Source organism: Schistocerca serialis, chromosome 2 (genome assembly GCF_023864345.2).
Source record: "Schistocerca serialis cubense isolate TAMUIC-IGC-003099 chromosome 2, iqSchSeri2.2, whole genome shotgun sequence".
Taxonomy (NCBI): Eukaryota; Metazoa; Arthropoda; class Insecta; order Orthoptera; family Acrididae; genus Schistocerca; species Schistocerca serialis.
In genome coordinates, this window is record NC_064639.1 from 538,787,622 (window position 1) to 538,810,866 (window position 23,245).

Below are 23,245 nucleotides of genomic sequence, written 5' to 3' on the forward strand. Positions count from 1 at the left end.
GAGGTACTTGAACTATTAGAAACCAAATATAACTTGTGAAGAAAACCTATAAATATTGAAAGGAAAGGTATTGAGGGAGATACAACTACTGTACAAAAATTTGCATTGGACTAGCAACTAAACTTGAACAAACCAGTTTTTCATAGGATGTGATGGCAGGTGGAAACACTGTGCTTCTTTTAGTAGTTCTGGGTGCAGTTTGACACAACAAATGAAGAAAACTGGTGCTTCAACCTTCTAAAATATAAAATGCAGATTCCTCTTTCTCAAGCTCCTTGTAGAGTGTGTGAAATTCCCCTTCGGTACCATGTAATGACATTTTTGCACATCTGTCTTTCTTCTCCAACATACAAGTTATCCCAGCAAACCATTTGAGTCGAATAAATGTCATTTTCTTACAAATGTGGGCTCGAGCATCCATGTACATGGTAACCGATCCCATTGTGTTGAGTATCATTTTGCGAAGATCACAATTCCTGCAAAAAAAAAAAAAAAAAAACATTTGAGGACAGCCATGCAAGTTGATATCACGCATCTTTAATTGACCTGATGTGCTGTGATGTCACGGACAGTGTGATTACATGTGTTGGTGCCATGACATGATGGTACCATGAGGCCAATGTGAACTGGCCTTAAGTAGATCCAGCTGCAACTTGCATTTCTATGTGCGCCAGTTTTGGGTGTTTACACAGGAATCTTTCTGTGCATAACTCAATATGCGCCAACGATACATGCCTCTGTAAACCCCATTTAACATCTTATCCATGGGAGAGAGAACTGCATTGAATGCCGTCAATAGTTGATAGAACTTCCTACAATTGTCGATACTGTATAAAACACCAAAATGACGTCACATTTGCAGGAAGTATCGTGAAATATGTTTCCCTGAGTGCTACACAGGCCAAGGTGTTGAGGCTTGTTGCGTGGAAAATAAGTTCAAAACAGAACGAAAGATCATTATTTTTAGAGTGCATCAAAATCTATAAATAATTGCCAGTATGGTGGGATGTTACAACAGATTAGTATAAAAACAGAAGTATGAATGACAATGAATTGTGTGATTGGTTGTTCAGATAGTGTAAGGAACAACTGTTAAGGAAGATGTTCTTAAAAAAATCAGTTAAGGCCAAGTTGTGAATTACAGTATTTGTAAACATTTATCTCCATGTACACATTGCTATCTGAATATAATACGTTAGTACAAGCATTACTGCATGAAACATTTCCATAACTAAGTCTCAAAATTTCACGTCTGCGAAAGAAATGCCAATAGCAAGGCATGGTAGCATAATAGATAAGCGCTGCCTTAGCATTACTGCAACTCTCATAGTATTATTTTGTTTTTCGATGACAAGGACATGGGTGTCTGCAGAAATTTGTGTTTGAGTGGGTGGGGCCATCAGGTCCCTATGTATGGGGAGAACCATTTCCAGCAATGTATTAAATGTTGGATCATCAGGACACAAGACACTGTCATAACATTTTTTATTTATTTGTTCAACCTCAAATCTCTCAACAAGTTTTTGTGAGTCATCTTTGAATCCATCTTTCTTTCTGCTTGCTGCAAAGAGCAACTGTCACAGTGTCTTTGTAGTCCAGCACTGCAAACCACTCTACTATTACTCAATAGTATTGAGCTGCTGTGGATAATGTCATCAATATTTCAGAATATTGTTGTGGGATATTTTTGAGCATCTAGGGGTCACTTTAAAAACACGACAATACTCCTGGGGTACTACTATATGAGGTAGTCATTATTGTTTGCTGTGTTACTGAGTTGCACTTCACTCTGTTTTGTATAGTTCCCTTTCCTTTTTACCTCATAATAAGAGTACATAATTGTTACAGTAGAGGATCTTGATTAAACATGTGAATACACAAGACGTTTTAGTTTCATATACTACTATGGACAATATTTAAGTTATCTTTTCCTCCGTACATGACTTCTGCTTTCATGAAAACATGGAGTGCATGTTAAGCCATTCCACATGACGCTGACTAAAAGGACCTGCACACTTATGTGCTAATGTGCTAATAGTAAACTGCAGGAGCGTCTATAGAAAGGTCCCAGAACTGCTCTCATTAATAAACGGTCACAACGCCCATATAGTACTAGGGACAGAAAGTTGGCTGAAACCATACACAAACAGTAATGAAATCCTAAACTCAGATTGGAGTGTATATCGCAGAGACAGACTGGACAGTGAAGGGGGAGGCGTGTTTTTAGCGATAAGAAGTGCAATAGTATCGAAGGAAATTGACGGAGATCCGAAATGTGAAATAATTTGGATGAAGGTCAGTCACTGTTAAAGCAGGCTCAGACATGGTAACTGGATGTCTCTATAGGCCCCCTGGCTCAGCAGCTGTTGTGGCTGAACACCTGCAGGATAATTTGGAAAATATTTCGAGTAGATTTCCCCACCATGTTATAGTTATGGGTGGAGATTTGAATTTGCCGGATATAGACTGGGAGACTCAAACGTTCATAATGGGTGGCAGGGACAAAGAACCCAGTGAAATTTTTTTAAGTGCTTTATCTGAGAACTACCTTGAGCAGTTAAACAGAGAACCGACTCGTGGCGATAACATATTAGACCTTCTGGTGACAAACAGACCCGAACTATTTGAAACAGTTAACGCAGAACAGGGAATCAGCGATCATAAAGCGGTTACTGCATCGATGATTTCAGCCGTAAATAGAAATATTAAAAAAGGTAGGAAGATTTTTCTGTTTAGCAAAAGTGACAAAAAGCAGATTTCAGAGTACTTGACGGCTGCCGGCCGAAGTGGCCGTGCGGTTAAAGGCGCTGCAGTCTGGAACCGCAAGGCCGCTACGGTCGCAGATTCGAATCCTGCCTCGGGCATGGATGTTTGTGATGTCCTTAGGTTAGTTAGGTTTAACTAGTTCTAAGTTCTAGGGGACTAATGACCTCAGCAGTTGAGTCCCATAGTGCTCAGAGCCATTTTTGAACTTGACGGCTCAACACAAAAGTTTTGTCTCAAGAATAGATAGTGCTGAGGATCAGTGGACAAAGTTCAAATCCATCGTACAATATGCGTTAGATGAGTATGTGCGAGGCAAGATCGTAAAAGAGCCACCATGGTACAACAACCGAGTTAGAAAACTGCTGCGGAAGCAAAGGGAACTTCACAGCAAACATAAACATAGCCAAAGCCTTGCAGACAAACAAAAATTACGCGAAGCGAAATGTAGTGTGAGGAGGGCTATACGAGAGGCGTTCAATGAATTCGAAAGTAAAGTTCTATGTACTGACTTGGCAAAAAATCCTAAGAAATTTTGGTCTTATGTGAAAGCGGTAGGTGGATCAAAACAAAATGTCCAGACACTCTGTGACCAAAATGGTACTGAAACAGAGGATGACAGATTAAAGGCCGAAATACTAAATGTCTTCTTCCCAAGCTGTTTCACAGAGGAAGACTGCACTGTAGTTCCTTCTCTAGATTGTCGCACAGATGACAAAATGGTAAATATGGAAATAGACGACAGAGGGATAGAGAAACAATTAAAATCGCTCAAAAGAGGAAAGGCCGCTGGACCTGATGGGATACCAGTTCGATTTTACACAGAGTACGCGAAGGAGCTTGCCCCCCTTCTTTCAGCGGTGTACAGTAGGTCTCTAGAAGAGAAGGATTGGAAAAAGGCACAGATCATCCCCGTTTACAAAAAAGAAGGGACGTCGAACAGATGTGCAGAACTATAGACCTATATCTCTAACGTCGATCAGTTGTAGAATTTTGGAACACGTGTTATGTTCGAGTATAATGACTTTTCTGGAGACTAGAAATCTACTCTGTAGGAATCAGCATGGGTTTCGAAAAAGACGGTCGTGTGAAACCCAGCTCGCACTATTCGTCCACGAGACTCAGAGGGCCATAGACGCGGGTTCACAGGTAGATGCCATGTTTCTTGACTTCCGCAAGGCGTTTGATACAGCTCCCCACAGTCGTTTAATGAACAAAGTAAGAGCATATGGACTATCAGACCAATTGTGTGACTGGATTGAAGAGTTCCTAGATAACAGAACACAGCATGTCGTTCTCAATGGAGAGAAGTCTTCCGAAGTAAGAGTGATTTCAGGTGTGCCGCAGGGGTGTGTCATAGGACTGTTACTATTCACAATATACATAAATGACCTTGTGGATGACATCGGAAGTTCACTGAGGCTTTTTGCAGATAATGCTGTGGTGTATCGAGAGGTTGTAACAATGGAAAATTGTACTGAAATGCAGGAGGATCTGCAGTGAATAGATGCATGGTGCAGGGAATGGCAATTGAATCTCAATGTAGACAAGTGTAATGTGCTGCGAATACATAGAAAGATAGATCCCTTATCAATTAGCTACAAAATAGCAGGTCAGCAACTGGAAGCAGTTAATTCCATAAATTATCTGGGAGTACGCATTAGGAGTGATTTAAAATGGAATGATCATATAAAGTTGATCGTCGGTAAAGCAGATGCCAGACTGAGATTCATTGGAAGAATCCTAAGGAAATGCAATCCGAAAACAAAGGAAGTAGGTTACAGTATGCTTGTTCGCCCACTGCTTGAATACTGCTCCGCAGTGTGGGATCCCTACCAGATAGGGTTGATAGAAGAGATAGAGAAGATCCAACGGAGAGCAGCGCGCTTCGTTACAGGATCATTTAGTAATCGCGAAAGCCTTACGGAGATGATAGATAAACTCCAGTGGAAGACTCTGCAGGAGAGACGCTCAGTAGCTCGGTATGGGCTTTTGTTAAAGTTTCGAGAACATACCTTCACCAAGGAGTCAAGCAGTATATTGCTCCCTCCTACGTATATCTCGCGAAGAGACCGTGAGGATAAAATCAGAGAGATTAGAGTCCACACAGAAGCATACCGACAATCCTTCTTTCCACAAACAATACGAGACTGGAATGGAAGGGAGAACCCATAGAGGTACTCAGGGTACCCTCCGCCACACACCGTCAGGTGGCTTGCGGAGTATGGATGTAGATGTAGAATCAAATTCTATTGACAATAATAGTCTCTCAAACCTTCAATTTATTATTGTCATTGGCAACGCGATTTTAAAAGGTTAAGACGTCGATCACTTTAAAGAGTGCATGTATTTTCAATTATATCAACTGTAACAACAGAAAACAACGAAAAAGAAAAAGAGTCGTTAGAAAATGGCTGAAAAAGAGGAGCGATATCCCACATGTTAATTTAGTAAGTGAAATCAGAATCAAGTACCCAGAAGATTTCATAAAATATTTATAGAGCAGGCCAGGATAATACAACAAATTACTCGTATTAATATCGATAGGTCAAGCATCTTGCCCTTGGGTGTGAAAAACTGCCCCTAAAGGCAGAAGAAACAACAATGATCAATGGCAAGATGATGCAGAAGGCATTGGAAACCACTGCATCAAAGACACAATGTGTCTCCACAGGACATGAGGACTGTAATTTTTTTTAAAAAAAGTGTCATGATGATCTCTTCATTGGGGAAAGATTCTGGTTGTCCCCATTCAGAACTCTGAGAAGTGCTAAAGCTCAATCTAGATACGATGGAGGTCTGTGAAGTGAAACAGAAGGAAGACAAGGATTTCTGGTCAGATGAGTATAGGGTAACTTCAGTAGTAGCAGAAAATGGTATAATGGGAGTGGGATTCGTTATGAGTAGGAAGGTATGGCAGAGAGTGAGTTACTGTGAATAGTTCAGTGATAGGGTTGTTCTCATCAGAATCGAAAGCAAACCAACACTGACAACAATAGTTCAGATATACATACCGATGTTGCAAGCTGAAGATGAAGGGAGTGAGAAAATATGTGAGGGTACTGAATGGGTAATTTAGAACATAAAGGGAGATGAAAATCTAATACTGATGGAGGATTGGAATTCAGTTTTAGGAGAGGGAGTAGAACAGAGTATTACAAGAGAATATGGGCTTGGTAGTAGAAATGAGAGAGGAGAAAGACTAATTGAGTACTGCAATAAATATCAATTACTAATAGTGAATACTCTTTTCAAGAATCACAAGAGAATGAGGTGCTCCTGGAAATGGCTGGAGATACGGGAAAATTTAAATTAAATTTTGTCACGGTCAGGCAGAGAATCTGAAATCAGATACTGGATTGTAAGTCATACCCAGAAGCAGATATAGACTCTGACCACAATTTAGTCATGATGAAGAATAGGCTGTAGTTTGAAAGATTAGTCAGAAAGAATCAGTACAAGAAGAATATGGATGCAGAAGCACTAAGAAATTAAGAGATAGTTTGTAGCACTGTAAGGCAATAGACAGTGTGATAATGAGTAGATCAGTAGGCAGTACGGTTGAAGAGGAATGAGTGCTACTAAAAATGGCAATCATAGAAGTTGGAAAGAAAACCATAGGTACAAGGAAGACAACTGTGAATAAACCTTGGATAACAGATGAAATACTTCAGCAGACCGATGAAGGAAAGGACGACACAAATGTCCAGGGAAATACAGGAGTATAGAAATACAAATAACTTAGGAACGAAATATATAGGAAGTGCGGGAAACCCGAGACAAAATGGCTACCTGAAAAATGAGAAATAGTTGTTGGAAGGACGGAATCAGCATATAGGAAAGTAAAAACAACCTTCAGTGAAAGTAAAAGCAAGAGCAGTAACATTAAGAATTCAATGGGAACTCCACCATTAAATGCAGTGGAGAGAGTGGACAGCTGAATAGAAAACACTGAATGCCTCTGTGAGGGGGACGACTTGTCTGATGATGTGATAGAAGAAGAAACAGGAGTCGGCAGGGAAGAGGTGGGGGATCAGTATTAGAATCATAATCTAATAGAGCTTTGGAAGGCTTAAGATGAAATAAGACAGAAGGAATAAATAACACTCCATTGGAATTTCTAAAATTAATGGAGGAAGTGGCAACAAAGTGACTATTCAAGTTGGTCTGTAAAGTGTATGAGACAGGCGATATACCATCAGACTTTTGGAAGAACATCCTCAACACAATTCTGAAGATAGCAAGAGCCGTTAAGAGCGAGAATTATAGCTCAATAGCTCATGCTTCCAAATTGCTGACAAGTATATTATACAGAAAAATGGAAAAGAAAATTGAGAATGTGGTAGAGGGCGATCAGTTTGCCTTTAGGAAAGATAAAGGCACTAGGGAGGCAGTTTTGACATTGCAGTTAATAATGGTAGCAAGACCCAAGGAAAATCGAATCATATTCATGGGATTTGCAGAGTTACAAAAAGTGTTTGACAATGTAAAGTGGTGCAAGGTGCTTCAAAATCTGACAAAAATAGGGGTAATCTGAAGGGAAAGGCAGGTAATATACGATATGTATAAGAAGCAAGAGGGCACAATGAGAGTGGAAGACGAAATTCGAAGTGCTCAGATTAAAAAGAATGTAAGACAGGGATGTAGTCTCTCACCCTACTGAACAATAGGTATATGAAAGAAGCAATGAGGGAAATAAAAGAAAATGTCAACAGTAGATTTAAAGTTCAGGGTGTGAGGATACCAATGATAAGATCTGCTGATGACATTGCTATCCTCAGTGAAACTAAAGAAGAACTGCAGGATGTATTTTTGGTGCCTCTGGCGTAAAGCGCGATATCTTTGGACTCAATCATCTTTGATTTCTCTTTGTCTGTGTTCTCTCAGAGCGCTACTTTTGCACTGCCATCTTGTATTCGCTTGCTTCTGTGTGCTAAATAAATGTATATTCGACGTCTAAGGTGTGTTATTACCGCCCTACGACATATAATAGCCACATGTTAAATGGAATGAATATGGACTGAGAGTAAATCGAAGAAAGACCAAGTGGTGAGAAGCAGTGAGAAGTAGCAGAAATGAGAACAGAGAGAAACTTAAAATTACATTTGCGAATCATGAAGTAGATTCAGCTAAGGAATTCTGCTACCTAGGCAGGAAAATGACCCATGACAGACAGAGCAAAGAGGACATAAAAAGCGGACTAGCCCTTATGAAAAAGGCTTTCCTGGCCAAGAGAAGTATGCTGTTATCAAATATAGGTCTTAAGTTGAGAAAGAGACTTATGCAAATGTTCGTTTGGGGCACAATATTGTATGGCAATGAATCATGAACTGTGGGAAAACCAGAACAGAAGAGAATCAAAGCACTGGAGATGTGGTGCAATGAAAGAAAGTTGAAAATTAGGTGGGTGATAAGGTAAGGAATGAGGAGGTTCTCTGTAAAATCGGCGAGGAAAGGAACATATGGAAAAGTCTGACAAAAAGGGACAGGCTGACAGGACATCTGTTAAGGCATCAGGGGATAACTTCCGTTGTATTAGAGGGAGTTGTAGAGTATAAAAACTGCACAGAAAGACTGGAATACATCCAGCAAATTATCAAGGACATAGGATGCTGCTTTGAGATGGATAGGTAGGGACAGGATAGGAATTCGTTGCAGGATGCAACAATCCAGTCAGAAGACTGATGACTCAAAAAAAAGTAATAAGACAGATAATAAAGTAAGTTAATGAGGGATGAATCTTTGTCAATGACAGATTAGGAGTAACTTCACTCCTGGTGACAGGCATGTCATTCGTATGCTTGATGTTTGGTTTTGTAATATCAACAGACAAAACTGAAACCTGCCAGGCAAATATATCTGCCTGCCAAGGACACACTCAGGTAATTAACATAAAACATTTTTTTATGTATTGTCATAATCTGGTGAACTTGCTGCGTATTTTGCAGACCTCTTACTAAGGTTCGTTCTGTGTATCTGACGTCACAAAACACAGTCAGCCAAGGAACAGAGAACGACGTTGTCAGCGCTCGACTGCAGTGCAGAGCACGGACAAGTGTCTTCAGTTTTAGAAACGTTCAGTCATAAATAAAGTAATTGAACAAAATCATTATCTTGATAGAAAGTTTGGAAAAAGCATTCTTTATACCAATTGCTTCATATTCTATTAATTGATTAAACCAAACAAGCAATTAGCCTCCTAATTCAGGTGATAGCAAGGAAAGGTGTTTGTATCATTTTCACTAACCGCTTTTTCGCAATAAAGAAGAGCGGTAATTGTTTATTTCTTTCGACGAAACGAGAGTAATGCATAGTCATACCAACAGTGTTTGTCGGTATTTTGCTGGAATTTTATTGAATGACGAGCTGCCTTAGTGTAATGGTTTAAGCGACTGGCTGCTAAGCGAAAGGATCTGAGTTTAAACCTTGTTCCGTGCATAATATTTTCTTTATTTAAAAACAATATCGAAGTGTCTTACTTCATGAATTGTATTCGTTTGAATGTAATTTTTTGAAATTTCTAGTGGCAACTAAAATCGACCATACGGAAAGTATACGCTATGGAATTTTACCTCTGCAAACTCTTCAAAATTTCGTGCAATGGTTTAATACATCTAATGCTGCACAATAACTGCGTTGAACCTCGAAACAAAATTAAGTCATTTATGGGGGGAAGGTATCAGTCAAGAAGATGTGTAAAAATCAAATTTTTGGGCCAAATAGTTTTTGTGAAATCGAATGATAAAGTGTGTCAAAGCAGTCGAAACACCATGTGTCTGTACAAGCGAGCAGTGCAGTGATGACAAAATCGCGCACAGCGCGGAATGCGGGGAGCACGTCTCTGTAGCAGCGAAAGGGTTAATGCGGCCGTGGTGGCTTTACTTCATAAACTGCGCGCTCCCCCCCAAACGTAAGTTTGCGAACTATATTATGGCACTGCTTCTCTTGGCGCGTACAACTGGCAACACAGCAATCTCCCGCGTCTGGGCGGGCATGCGCGAACCGCCAAGATAAAGGAATTGAACTATAGCCATTGCGCATAGAAGATCTATTTTTCGAAGTGGAAGCGTTTTTCCAAACTGCACTGTAAGCCACCAACCTATACTATATATTCAAGTTAATAAAGTAAGCAGTGTCACAGACAATAATCTGTTGACCATTTTAAACTGGAACATACAATGACTACCCTTTCATAGGTGTATTAAAATTGTTTTGTGTTATTATTACTTGAAAAACTGAATATAAGGAATGGCATATACGAAGTCAATTTGAAAACATTAACACTAATGCTGTGTGACTGGTTCATGAAGCTTTGTCAACATCTGGATGGTGAACATTGTCAAACTGGTAACACTTGACATCACATGTTCAGTACCTACATCTATGTAAAAACTCTGCAAGAGGAGGAGGGTACTTCTGGTAACACTACGTTCCTGTGGTAAGAATTATTGTTGGTAAGCCTCTGTATTAGCTCCAATCTCTCGAATTTTCTCGTTGTAGTCATTTTTCGAGACATATGCGGACTAATATGTTGTCTGACTCTAACCAGAAAGAATCCTCTCAAAGTTTCAGTAGTAAACCTCTGTGTGATGCACAGTGCTCTCCTGTAGCGTCTGCCACTGGAGATTGTTGGACGTCCCTGTAATGGTCTCGCGCCGAGAAACCGATCCTTTGACGAAAAGTGCTGCTCTTTCTTGGCTCTTCTCTAGCACTTCTATTAGTCCTACCTGGTACGGGTCCCAGACTGACGAACAGTATGCAAGAATCGATCGAACAAACGACTTGTAAGCCACTTCTTTAGTTGATGAATTACATTTTCTTAAGATCCTTCCTAAGAATCTCATTCTGACATCTGCTTTCCCTACAATTTGTTTTATGTCATCATTTCCTTTAAGGTAGCTCTGGATTATACTCTTAGATATTTTATGGCAGTTACTGTTGCCAGCAATTTGTCATCACTAATGTAGTTGTACATTACTTTTTGTTTCCTATGTATGCACATGTATTGACAATACTGAGAATATTTTGAGGGCCATCGATATTGCTCATCAGTATTCCTAGTATTGACAATGCGTCAATATACGGCCTCATACAGCCAATATATTGACGATTTGATAGTATTATTGAACATATGAGGACCCCTTATGGGGAAGTAGCTAAGCCAAGTGGCGTCCTATGAACTAATTTGTTTGACGTCGTGACATCACCAGTTACAGTTATATTGTTGGTGGATTTATGGTGTCACATCTTTCGTCCAAGCAGTGCACTCACTTTGCTAACATTCCTCTTCTCCGAGTTTCAGTAAATGGTGCTAACTTATGCTACTTGATCAGAACAAAATTGTAAGAAAATGATCAATAGTAAATGAATGTTTAAAATACTTTCAGGGCTGGCCAATCACACTGTAAGTGCATGAAGAAATTGGCATTCGTTGCACACAGGAGATACTGGACATCTCAATACAGTGATAGATGTGGAATATTTACATAAATAAAAATAAATTTTTTAACATATCACGTTTTTAGTTCAGACTAGAAGGTGTAAAATAATTTTTCCTTGCACTATAGATATTCCTAAATGCATACGGGTAGTCTTCAAAACTTGGGACTATAAATGTTTAATAGCTATGAAAATAGTTGTAAGATTCACAATGAAAAACGAGGGGCACATGCAATGCATAACTACCCAGTGAACTACTCTTACATCAGTTATGTGCTGGGTGCACAATGAGTTTTTTATTTGATGTAAGTATAATCACAATCACAAATTTTCAGGAGTACCTGTATGGGGATAGTAGAAATAATTTTATACTTTTTGCTCCAGTTTAAAAATGTGGTATGTTAAAAATATATTTTTAATTTAATAATTATTTTCTGCTTTTTAGTCTACTGTATGTGAAATTTTTCAGTGGATTTTGGATATTTTGATGAGACTTTAAGATAAACACTTTAAATTTCTGGTTTATTTCAGAGTTATTCACCTAAGAGTACCCGAAATAGAATAGTGTTCAACCTGGCTACTAATGGTATATCAGAAACTTTAATTGTTATTTTCTTGAAAAAATAAAATAAAGATGAAAGAAAAATTAATTTTGTATAAATTTTTATAAGATTTTTATTTTAATACCCCCTTTATACCTGCAGATTCGCTGTTGTAGGTATGTATCACTTATATTGTACACATAAGTTCCCACTCTCTCTGTCTATTTCCTCCTCCCAGACTCTTTGTCCATCCCTTTCTCTTGGTCCACCACGTTCTCCATTCTATTGATGCGCATCTCCCACTTCTCTCTGCTACATCTCCTCCTTCCACCTCTATCTAGCTCTTCATCCCCCTTCTCTCTGTTCATTTCTTCCCCTCTCTCTTTGCCCATCTCATCTTCTCCTTCCACTTCTGTCAGCTGTCCATCTACGCCTCGCCCTTTTTCTGTCCATGTCATCTTCCTCTCTCTCATTATCCTTCTACTCCTCCCCCTTCTCCCTGTTTAGCCATACATATCTACATGTATTCCCCCTGAAACTTTCTGATACTACTTGCACAACATGCTGGTTGTGCAGGGCAGCCTAGATTCATGTATTACTAAATTTTATAATTCCCACCCCTACAGAAAAGAGTGACAAGAAAGCGAATTGATAGTGCATGATCATTCAGTTCTGAGCCATTTCGAGTCTCTAACTCATTGGGAAGTTAGCTTAAAATCAGCTTCAGAATTGGTACTCAACAGACAGACAGACAAGAAAGTGACTAAATAAGAATGTGGAAAAATTCCACCTGCCTCAGAGTTCAGTCTGCAACATTCTTCATTTACACAATGTCATTTTGAAGACCCCTAGACAGTCAATGTTATTGTGCAGTATTTCCGGATGTGGAATGATACTGAAACTGTAGGGGTAATATCGACTACATTAAAAACTTTTGAAATATTGTGCCATCTGTTGACAGTATTGACAATATCTTTGTCAGCCTCTCATGTACAACAGACTATGGATATCTCTGTATTCACTGTTCGACATATACACTCCTGGAAATGGAAAAAAGAACACATTGACACCGGTGTGTCAGACCCACCATACTTGCTCCAGACACTGCGAGAGGGCTGTACAAGCAATGATCACACGCACGGCACAGCGGACACACCAGGAACCGCGGTGTTGGCCGTCGAATGGCGCTAGCTGCGCAGCATTTGTGCACCGCTGCCGTCAGTGTCAGCCAGTTTGCCGTGGCATACGGAGCTCCATCACAGTCTTTAACACTGGTAGCATGCCGCGACAGCGTGGACGTGAACCGTATGTGCAGTTGACGGACTTTGAGCGAGGGCGTATAGTGGGCATGCGGGAGGCCGGGTGGACGTACCGCCGAATTGCTCAACACGTGGGGCGTGAGGTCTGCACAGTACATCGATGTTGTCGCCAGTGGTCGGCGGAAGGTGCACGTGCCCGTCGACCTGGGACCGGACCGCAGCGACGCACGAATGCACGCCAAGACCGTAGGATCCAACGCAGTGCCGTAGGGGACCGCACCGCCACTTCCCAGCAAATTAGGGACACTGTTGCTCCTGGGGTATCGGCGAGGACCATTCGCAATCGTCTCCATGAAGCTGGGCTACGGTCCCGCACACCGTTAGGCCGTCTTCCGCTCACGCCCCAACATCGTGCAGCCCGCCTCCAGTGGTGTCGCGACAGGCGTGAATGGAGGGACGAATGGAGACGTGTCGTCTTCAGCGATGAGAGTCGCTTCTGCCTTGGTGCCAATGATGGTCGTATGCGTGTTTGGCGCCGTGCAGGTGAGCGCCACAATCAGGACTGCATACGACCGAGGCACACAGGGCCAACACCCGGCATCATGGTGTGGGGAGCGATCTCCTACACTGGCCGTACACCACTGGTGATCGTCGAGGGGACACTGAATAGTGCACGGTACATCCAAACCGTCATCGAACCCATCGTTCTACCATTCCTAGACCGGCAAGGGAACTTGCTGTTCCAACAGGACAATGCACGTCCGCATGTATCCCGTGCCACCCAACGTGCTCTAGAAGGTGTAAGTCAATTACCCTGGCCAGCAAGATCTCCGGATCTGTCCCCCATTGAGCATGTTTGGGACTGGATGAAGCGTCGTCTCACGCGGTCTGCACGTCCAGCACGAACGCTGGTCCAACTGAGGCGCCAGGTGGAAATGGCATGGCAAGCCGTTCCACAGGACTACATCCAGCATCTCTACGATCGTCTCCATGGGAGAATAGCAGCCTGCATTGCTGCGAAAGGTGGATATACACTGTACTAGTGCCGACATTGTGCATGCTCTGTTGCCTGTGTCTATGTGCCTGTGGTTCTGTCAGTGTGATCATGTGATGTATCTGACCCCAGGAATGTGTCAATAAAGTTTCCCCTTCCTGGGACAATGAATTCACGGTGTTCTTATTTCAATTTCCAGGAGTGTACATCTCACATCTACATCTATACTCTGCAGACCACTGTGAAGTGCATGGCAGAAGGTATGTGATATTGTTCCAATTATTAGTGTTGATTGCCTTGAACCAAAGCTTTCAGTATGTCATGTGAGAAAAGTGCGGGTTGGGTTTCACATGATTGATGTTTACGAAATCCCTGCTGTTTGGGTTTAAGGAAGTCATTGTGTTCTAGATACTACATTATGTTTGAGCTCAGAATATATTCTAAGATTCTACTTTAGAATCTTGGACAGTAGTTTTGTTAACCACTGCTACTACCCTTCTTGTAGACAGATGTGACCTGTGCCCTTTTCCAACAACTGAGCATGGTTTTTTCTTCAAAGGATCTGCCATAGTTAGAAGCGGGGCTAACTCTGTGAGCAGTTCAGTATAAAATCTGACAGGGATTCCATTGAACCCTGGAGCTTTGTTCAATTTTAACAGTTCAGCTTCTCTCAACACCACTGACACAAACACTTATTTCATTCGTCTTTTCAGTGGTATAATGATTAAATTAGGGAAATTCTCATTTTTTTGTAAAGGAACATTTGAAAACGAAATTAAGCATTTCGGTTGTTGCTTTGCTACTCTCAATTTCAGTTCCTGCCTCATTCACTAGGGACTTGTGACTTACTTTGATGCCACTAACAGCGTGTACATATGACCAGAATTTCTTCGGACTCTGTGGAAGGTAACTTGGCAATATTCTGCTATGGTGTGACTGAAGTGACTGTGCTAATGAGCCACACAAAAACACTTTGTGGGCTGCATGTGGCCTACGGCTTGCCTTTTGGCCGTCCCAGATCTGTGGGTGCTTTCGGCTTAATTTTTTCCTGGGAGTGACTAATAAGAACCACTGCATAAGTAAAAGTGTGACTTGTGGTGTAAAGTCATGATAAAGGAACATCCAAAGCAACAAAGACTATGGTACAAAAATTGATGGCCAAACACTCACAGATGACACAGCGACTGAAATGAAAGACAGTAAAGCAAAATCTGAAACATTGAACTCGGTTTTCACATGTTCATTTATAAATGAAAATTCAGGGGTGTTGCCCCAGTTTACTTCACACACCACTGCAAAGGGGGTGATACAGATATTAGTGAGAGTGGTATTAAGAAATAGCTGAAATTGTTAAACCAAACAAGGCTCCAAAGACCGATGTAATCCCAGTCATATTTTATATTGAATTTGCGCCTGAGGTAGCCCATTGTTTAACTGTAATGCGCCGCTGATTCCTCAAACAAAAAACTATGGCAGGGGTTGGAATAAATCACAGGTCACTTCCACCTACAAGAAGGGTAACAGAAGTGATCTTCAAAATTACCATCCAATATCCTTAGCATAGATTTGTTGTAAAATCTTAGAACATAATCTTAGCCCAAACGTAAGGAATATGTCGAACAGAATGACCTCCTCCATGCCAACCAGCACGCATTCCGAAATCATTGTTCATTTGAGAAACAGCTCACATGACATCCTGAAAGCCATGTATCAAGATAGTTAAGGAGGTGCAGTATTTCTTGATTTACGAGAAACATTTGACTCACCACCACATCTACACTTACTATCAATAAAATAGTCATGTGTGGTACCAACCAATATTTGTGATTGAGTTGATGATTTTTTAGTAGGGAGGACAACTTGCAGGGAGAATCATTTACAGAAGTAGATGCAATTTAGAGACTGCCCCAGGGAAGTGTGTTGAGACTGTTGCTGTTCATGTTGCATACTAATGACCTTGCAGGCAATGTTAATAGTAATGTCAAGCTTTTTGCAAATGATGCACTTATCTATAGTGAAGTAATGTCTGAGAAATGCTACACAAATATTCTGCCAGAACTTGATAAGATTTCAAAGTGGTGCAGACATTGACAGTTTGCTGCAAATGTTCAAAAATGTAAAATTGTGCATTTCAAAAAATAGAAAAACTTAGTACCCTATTAAAATGTAACCAGCTGTAGTGACTACACTTCTGTTAGTTAATTTTCTGATTGTAGAAGAGATGTTGAGGTGTCTAACACAGTTTTATTATAATTCCTCCACTTAAATTATCTTCAAAATTCAATTTACACAATGACAGGCACTTCGAGTTTTGTTCAGCAATGAATAATGTAGCTGAAACACAGAAAACAATTTTTATATATGTTTGTTGCAACAGAACAATGATAAAACTAATATTGGTTTAGTGCTCACAAAACCATTTTAAGACTGAGTGCTGCAGCTACAGCCAACGGTTCTTTTATAACAGACAACAATTACATGAGCGCTTTATGTATTGTTTAAACTGAACATAATTGAATCTACAATTGAATTTATATGTTTTCATAAAAGTTGTGGATTTAGCTTTAAAAATCATGGCTACATCTTCCATATAAATATTATGTTGAAATATTTCGGTTTTCATAATCAAATTTCATGAAGTATATACCAATAACTTGGCTTTAATTATTACTTTTGATTGCTTTATAATTGTAGCATAACGTTTGGTCCTAATATGAATGTGGTGGCTTTAGAATGGTCTCTATAGTTGTTACTATTACTGTCTTATGTATTAATTCTACAGAGGATGCTTCCGGTCACTGTTTACATTTGGTTTAACATATATTTTGTTTAGAGTACAATCTTCCATAAATTTATTGGAAATAAATACTATTGAGTTAATTTAAACGTAAGTCAACTAGTTTTCATAGATATAGTAAAATAGCAACGTTAAATTTAAACTTCTGCAAGTATATAACTTCATGTAAACTTCTCATGATAGTGTCACAATCTCCAACATATGTGGAAATGTACTCTGCATTTTATACTGTCCTATTCTGCTATATTACTTAACCCCCATCCAAATATCAAAAGAAGAGTTATGTCATGGCATACATGCAACAGGATAAGAAGTTTGTTATACAAAGTGACTTAGTGTCTGTATTTGCTTGCAAAGTAGTGAGATATTCTGATGTATTGTTTACATTACAGAGACATTTTATAGAGAGTACTACTTTAACATACACAAATTACTACACGGATTATGAACATATATTTTTCTGTTATAAGTATCTTTTGAACGTCCATCCTCCATTCCATGAACTCAAAAGCGCAACCAGAACTCTTATTTGAAGTATCACCATTCAGTGTTGCACTTCGCCTAAACTTCATTTGGATGTTTTGTTTTCAGATGTGTTGTTTCCATTCAGTTGTTTCGTTTCTAACAGTTCAGTCAGAGCACTGCTATGGAGAAACATACTGGTACACAATTCTAAATGATCTAAATGCACAGTTTAGCTATACAGATTATAATAGTACACAATTAAAAGTTAAATGGCACAGGTAATTATACTATAGAATAGTGCTAATGTATGATTAAATCATTCACTTTTCAAACAGTAAGGCGTATTCATATACATAGGTTCTTAGTAACTATAGTGTGTTTTTCTAACACTGGGAATGCATGAAGTGTACAATGGAGCCAAGGTTTACTTGATAAAATGCCTATTAAACATATTATTAATTAGAATGGTTTTAATTGTTTTGTTAATTCATCAAGCACCATTCACAATATTGCAGTATATGCATCAGATGGAATATAATTTAGTTAATTTTATTCAAATCATGTTACATACATACTTTGTAATGGTCAGTGTCTTTGCTGCCTACCAACTCATATGCAATGCAAAAGCCTGATGTGGTAGCCCAGTGGCTGAGCAACAATAATCGCCCAGTTGGTAGAAAAATTCACTTGTATTTGACACTGGAGGGTGACTGATCCCTTGCCTACTTCCTCCTTCCCTTACACCACCCTCCCCTATGAAAATGAGCTACTAGTTGGTTTATCAGTACAATTCTCTGCCCAATAACTCCTAATGTTGTTTTAATTCATTCGCTTTAGATGCTAAGTCATGTATTCTGTAACTGGTGGTACTGTGTTGGAGCTTGGGAGGTGTGGCGGACCATGGGCACTTTAGTACAAAGAAACTAAAGGTGATCAAACACATCAAAATGATTGCCAAAGTTGTAGTTAGTCTAACTGAAACTTTTAAAGTAACAGTATGCTGATTAGCTTGTTGATGCTTCTCAATACTATTGAAAGCATACATTAAATTCCAGTCATTACCACTAGTACCTATAGCTTGAACTATTTGGTTATACAGTTTGTCTGTTCCACTTAAATTAAAGTTGAATGAATTTATTGCCTGGAATAAGTAAGTATAATTGTGGAATACCATATAAAAAGGAGTTAGGGATAACTTCCCTTCAGCATCAAGATGCCTTGGCATATTTGGGGCACGTGGAAAAGTCACTTGACAGTTCACAGTTTTCTGTATCTACCAGAAGACCAATAAATTGTATCTTCTGGATAAAAGGGGAGTGAGACTTGTTACACCTGAAGGTCAGGTCAATTGTTGAGTTGAAGGAGTAGATGATACCATCTGCAAAACGTCGTAGGAAGGGTTGATTGAGTGTTTTCAGGTTCCTGGGACAGTAGTTCTAGGGTTGAACATTCATGAACAGATCTCTCTCGCCTGTACACATGGCGGTCGCAAAATACGATATTCAAAGGACAAACAAGTTTCTTTGTTTGCTCACATTCGAATAAAATGGCTTGTGATAAAGTTAAGAAATGTCATTGGTCCTGACTGACTAAAAAGTACTTCTGCAGGTGGTAATGAATATTGGTATGGAGGGGTGCTCACAATACTGGGTAGGTGTAGACATGGTAAAGTTCAAAATGATGTTTTGAGTCAGCTAAGGGAACAATGACAATTTGGGCCAACTCATTGTCCATCATGATGGCATATCAGTCAATTTTTAGGAGGAATACAAATTTCGCGTATTGACAGGGAGGATCATGCTTGTAGCATTAGTTAGATGCCTGTCCATAGCTATTAACAATGCCAAAAAATCTTTAGGATGCAGCTAATGATTAGCTGCGATAGTCTCAGTGGTGTGCCTCAGATTAAAAGCATCCAGTCGTGTATTTGAAGAGCTATCGGTAATTCTTAAGACCGAAGTATTTAGTTCTACATGGCAGCTCTAGATATTGATTTCTTTTTGGAGCTCCTTTTGGATTCCTGTAGTCTCACTGTAAAGACCTCTGAAATGAGCTGTGAACTGCTTAGCAACTTTACCAGTAAAGAAGTTATTATTAATAAATAACTGTTGCACATTGTATAATGCAAACTTTCAACGAGCTCCACAGTATTAGAATGTACTTCTTTCCCTATCTGCTCTAGCTTTTTACTCTCAAATCAAGTCCTTGTTAGTTAATGATCAAAAGAACGTTGTATGTATAGTGCTTCCACATTTGAACAAGATTATTGTGGGGTAAAAGATCTAAACAGTAATCAATTTCTCTTCTTTATACTGTAAAGGCTACCTTAAGTTTTAGCCATACCCAATTACAGTGCAATGCCATTTCTGGATCCCATTTCATATGGTTGACTGGAATGCCTCAGTAAGACTCATAAGTTCATGTATGTTCTGAAATTGCTCTTCTACCCTACTTAGGTTATACCTCAAAATAAGCTTAACATTATCACTATCTACTACTATATTTATTTGTGGCTCAAAAAGAACACCATGATTATGTGGGAGGATTCTAACAGATGAAAACATTAAAAACAAGTGATTAAATCGAAAACAAAAATCGGTATCCTTAAACATAACATATTGACGTCCAATAGCTAGTTTTCTGCAATAAGGACAATGTTAACGACTCAGTTGTTTGTCACAACAAATAACACACATTCATTTCTGTACATCTTCTCTTAGACAATCACACACTACTGTAAGCAATGAATACCCAGTTAGCACACACTTAGCATTGCCTTGGACATAGTACATATCGTGATGAGGAGGAACTTGGCATTGCATGTGGGCTCATTCGGAAACAACTTTACTTGTCAACGTCGACCTGTGCATCTCGGCTCCTATGGCACACCTGTTGGTTACTGTTGAGGGTGTCCTTCTGGAGTCTCAGCTGCTTCTGGTGTTTGCCTTGGGGTCGTTCTTCCAGTTCATCAGCTGGTTTCGGGGCTGCGCTGCTCAGGCACAGCCTTAGATGGCTTACAAGCCCTATGATAGAATGAAATGGCAATTGGGTTTTTAATGTGACCAGGGAAATGCTTTCAAAGACTTTTTATGGTCCTTTCCAAAGCAGTTTGAACTTCTTAATGTGGCCCTTCTTCAGCACAGGATTACTAAAATACACTAAGTCTCTAACACAATACTTTGGTACGAAAGCTCCACGATAATATTGAGTTGCCTGCTGGAGAAAGCACTGAAAACTGTTACTTGGTTTACTGCTATTTAGTTCAATTACTGATTTCCCTAAGACATTAATAAGTTCACTTGTCATTGTCTCTATTTTACCAAGCAAGATTTTATTCTGATTACTGTAATCATTACTTAGTTTGTAATTTTTTTCGTCAAAAACTTCATGGCATGATCAAATAAATTTTTGTAATCATTGCATGAAAATTGATTAGCTCCTTCATTTTCATTTTGCATGTTGAATGGTTTCAACTAATGCACCAATAACAGTATGACCTAACCATATTTTTTGCTATTGCACAGGAAAAATGTAATTATTACACTACTTATCTTTTTCTGTTGCCCATGATCCCCACATAACCAATTTCCATACATTTAGTTCATCACATTCCTTGTCTATTTGTACGTTCATTTTTGGTCAATAATGCTGTTGACACTGTCCATATCCATGATTCCGAATTTCATTTGAAATTTTATGTTTATTATTAATAGAAACCCGAAGCTCAGAAATTAGTTGGCATGTCTGTCCTCCCTTTTCAGCATATCCCATCTCCAAACCCCAAATTAAAATATAAACAGCTTTAGGGGGCACATTTCAGTTACTTAACTTGCTGACTGTCAAAGAGATGTTGTTGTGTGAAATTCAGTTTTAATATAGTTCTTACATTTGAAATATCGTCTGGGTTTAGTTTCACACATTTACAGGCACATTGCGATATATTCACTGACAAACAATGCAACTGAAACACAGAAAATACTTTTATGATATGATTATTGCACCACAATAGCGACAAAATTGACATAGGTTTGGTTCTCACAAAACTAATGCAAGACTACAAACCATGACTACAACTGCCAGTCCTTTTAGAACAGATAACAATTACATGACCTCTTTACATATTATTTAAACTGAACATTGCATTTACAATTGCAATTTTGTATTTTTCATAAAACTGGTTATTGATTTTAGTTTTACAAATCATGAATACAACTTTCATAAAATTAGTATGCTGAAATATTTTGGTTTTCATAACGAAACTTCATGAAGTATACATCGATAATTTTATTATTTCTGTTAATTATTTTACAATTACAGTACAATTTTGGTCCTAATACGAGTGCGGCATCTTTACAATGGGCTCTATCGTTATTACTATTACTCTTTTGTATATTAATTCTACAGAGGATGACTTCAGCCTGTATTTAGTTTTAGTTTATACTACATTCGTTCAAAAAGCTGTTCAGAACTGGATACTATTTGATTAATTTCATCATAAGACAACTAGTGTTCAAAGGTACAGTAAGCTAGTAGTTTAAACTTCTGACATAAATAATTTTGGATAAACATCAGTTGATAGTATCACAGTCTGTGGTGTGTATGGAATTGTACACTACATTGTACACTGTCCTCATATTCTGCCACACTACACTATGGCTACAGTATCTATGAGTCACTGATTTAATTGGTCAATCATAGAAACAAATGGATGTAACACTTCGGAGAAATATGAAGTGGAATGGTCATGTAGGCGTGGTCATAGGTAAAGCAGGCTAGAATTCTAAGGAAAAGTAATCAGTTTAAAAAGAGATTGCTTACAAATCACTTGTGTGACCCATGCTAGAATACTGCTCAAGTGTGTGGAACCCATTCCAAATGTGACTGACAGGGGATATGATATGTTTAGAGAGAAAGACAACAAAAATGGTCATAGATTTGTCTGACCTGTTGGAGAGTGTCACAGAGATGCTGAAGAAACTGGACTGGGAGTCACTTGAAGTTAGACACAAACTATATTGAGAAATCCTTCTTAAAAAGTCTTAAGAATCAAATTAAACAGATGACTTTAAGTTTATATTGCAACCTCCTACATATTGCTCCTGTAGGGGTTGTCAGGAAAAGGTTAGATTAATTGAAGCATGCACAGAGGCTTCTAAAAACTTAGTCTTTCTGCAATCTGCATACGTGGATGGCATGGGGCAATGTCCTAATAACTATTACAATCGAAAGTACACTCTGCCATGCTTTTCACAGTGATTTTCAGACTGTCGGTGAACAAGAAGATGTAGAATGTGTGCCAGATATGTCAGTCATAAAGTGGATTGTCGCAAAAAGTGTTTCCACAGGATTATGGCGCTCAAGCAGAATGAACTCACAATAAAATGGAAGAAATGTCAGAACTGTCAGAACGACAGATGAAAGCTGTGTAGCTGGCTACCTTGAAAATACATCTCAGGAATAGTTCAAAAGCGTTTCTTCATATTTTTAATCAACAAGTACAAAGGTATGTTCAGCATAGAAACAACTTGCTTCTACTTTCCATTCTTAATACAAAATGAAACATCTGTTTCTGTGGTTGTGTCTTTCATGTGACCTTTGTGATATAAAACAAAATAAATAGTTTTGATTTACAATATTGTCACTTATTGAGGCAAGTGTCAAAATCAAACTTGTAGAATGGAAATATGAATACTGATAATTACTGAAATAAATAATCACTTCAAAAACACAATGAATTCAACTTCAGAGCATCAGGCCATGGTCTAAGGCATAATTCTCTGACTAATGTTTCATCTTCCAATGTTGGAGACATCATCAGAGGGTTAAAAGACTCAGAAATCAGTTCCAGACTCGAACAAGTTACGCAACCTGAATTGCTTATATCTATCCATGGAATGGTTGGTTCATGATGTCACCTCACCACTGCTTAAGATCACAGAGTCACACTTTGACAAAACAACATGCTGTTTTACATTACATTATGTTA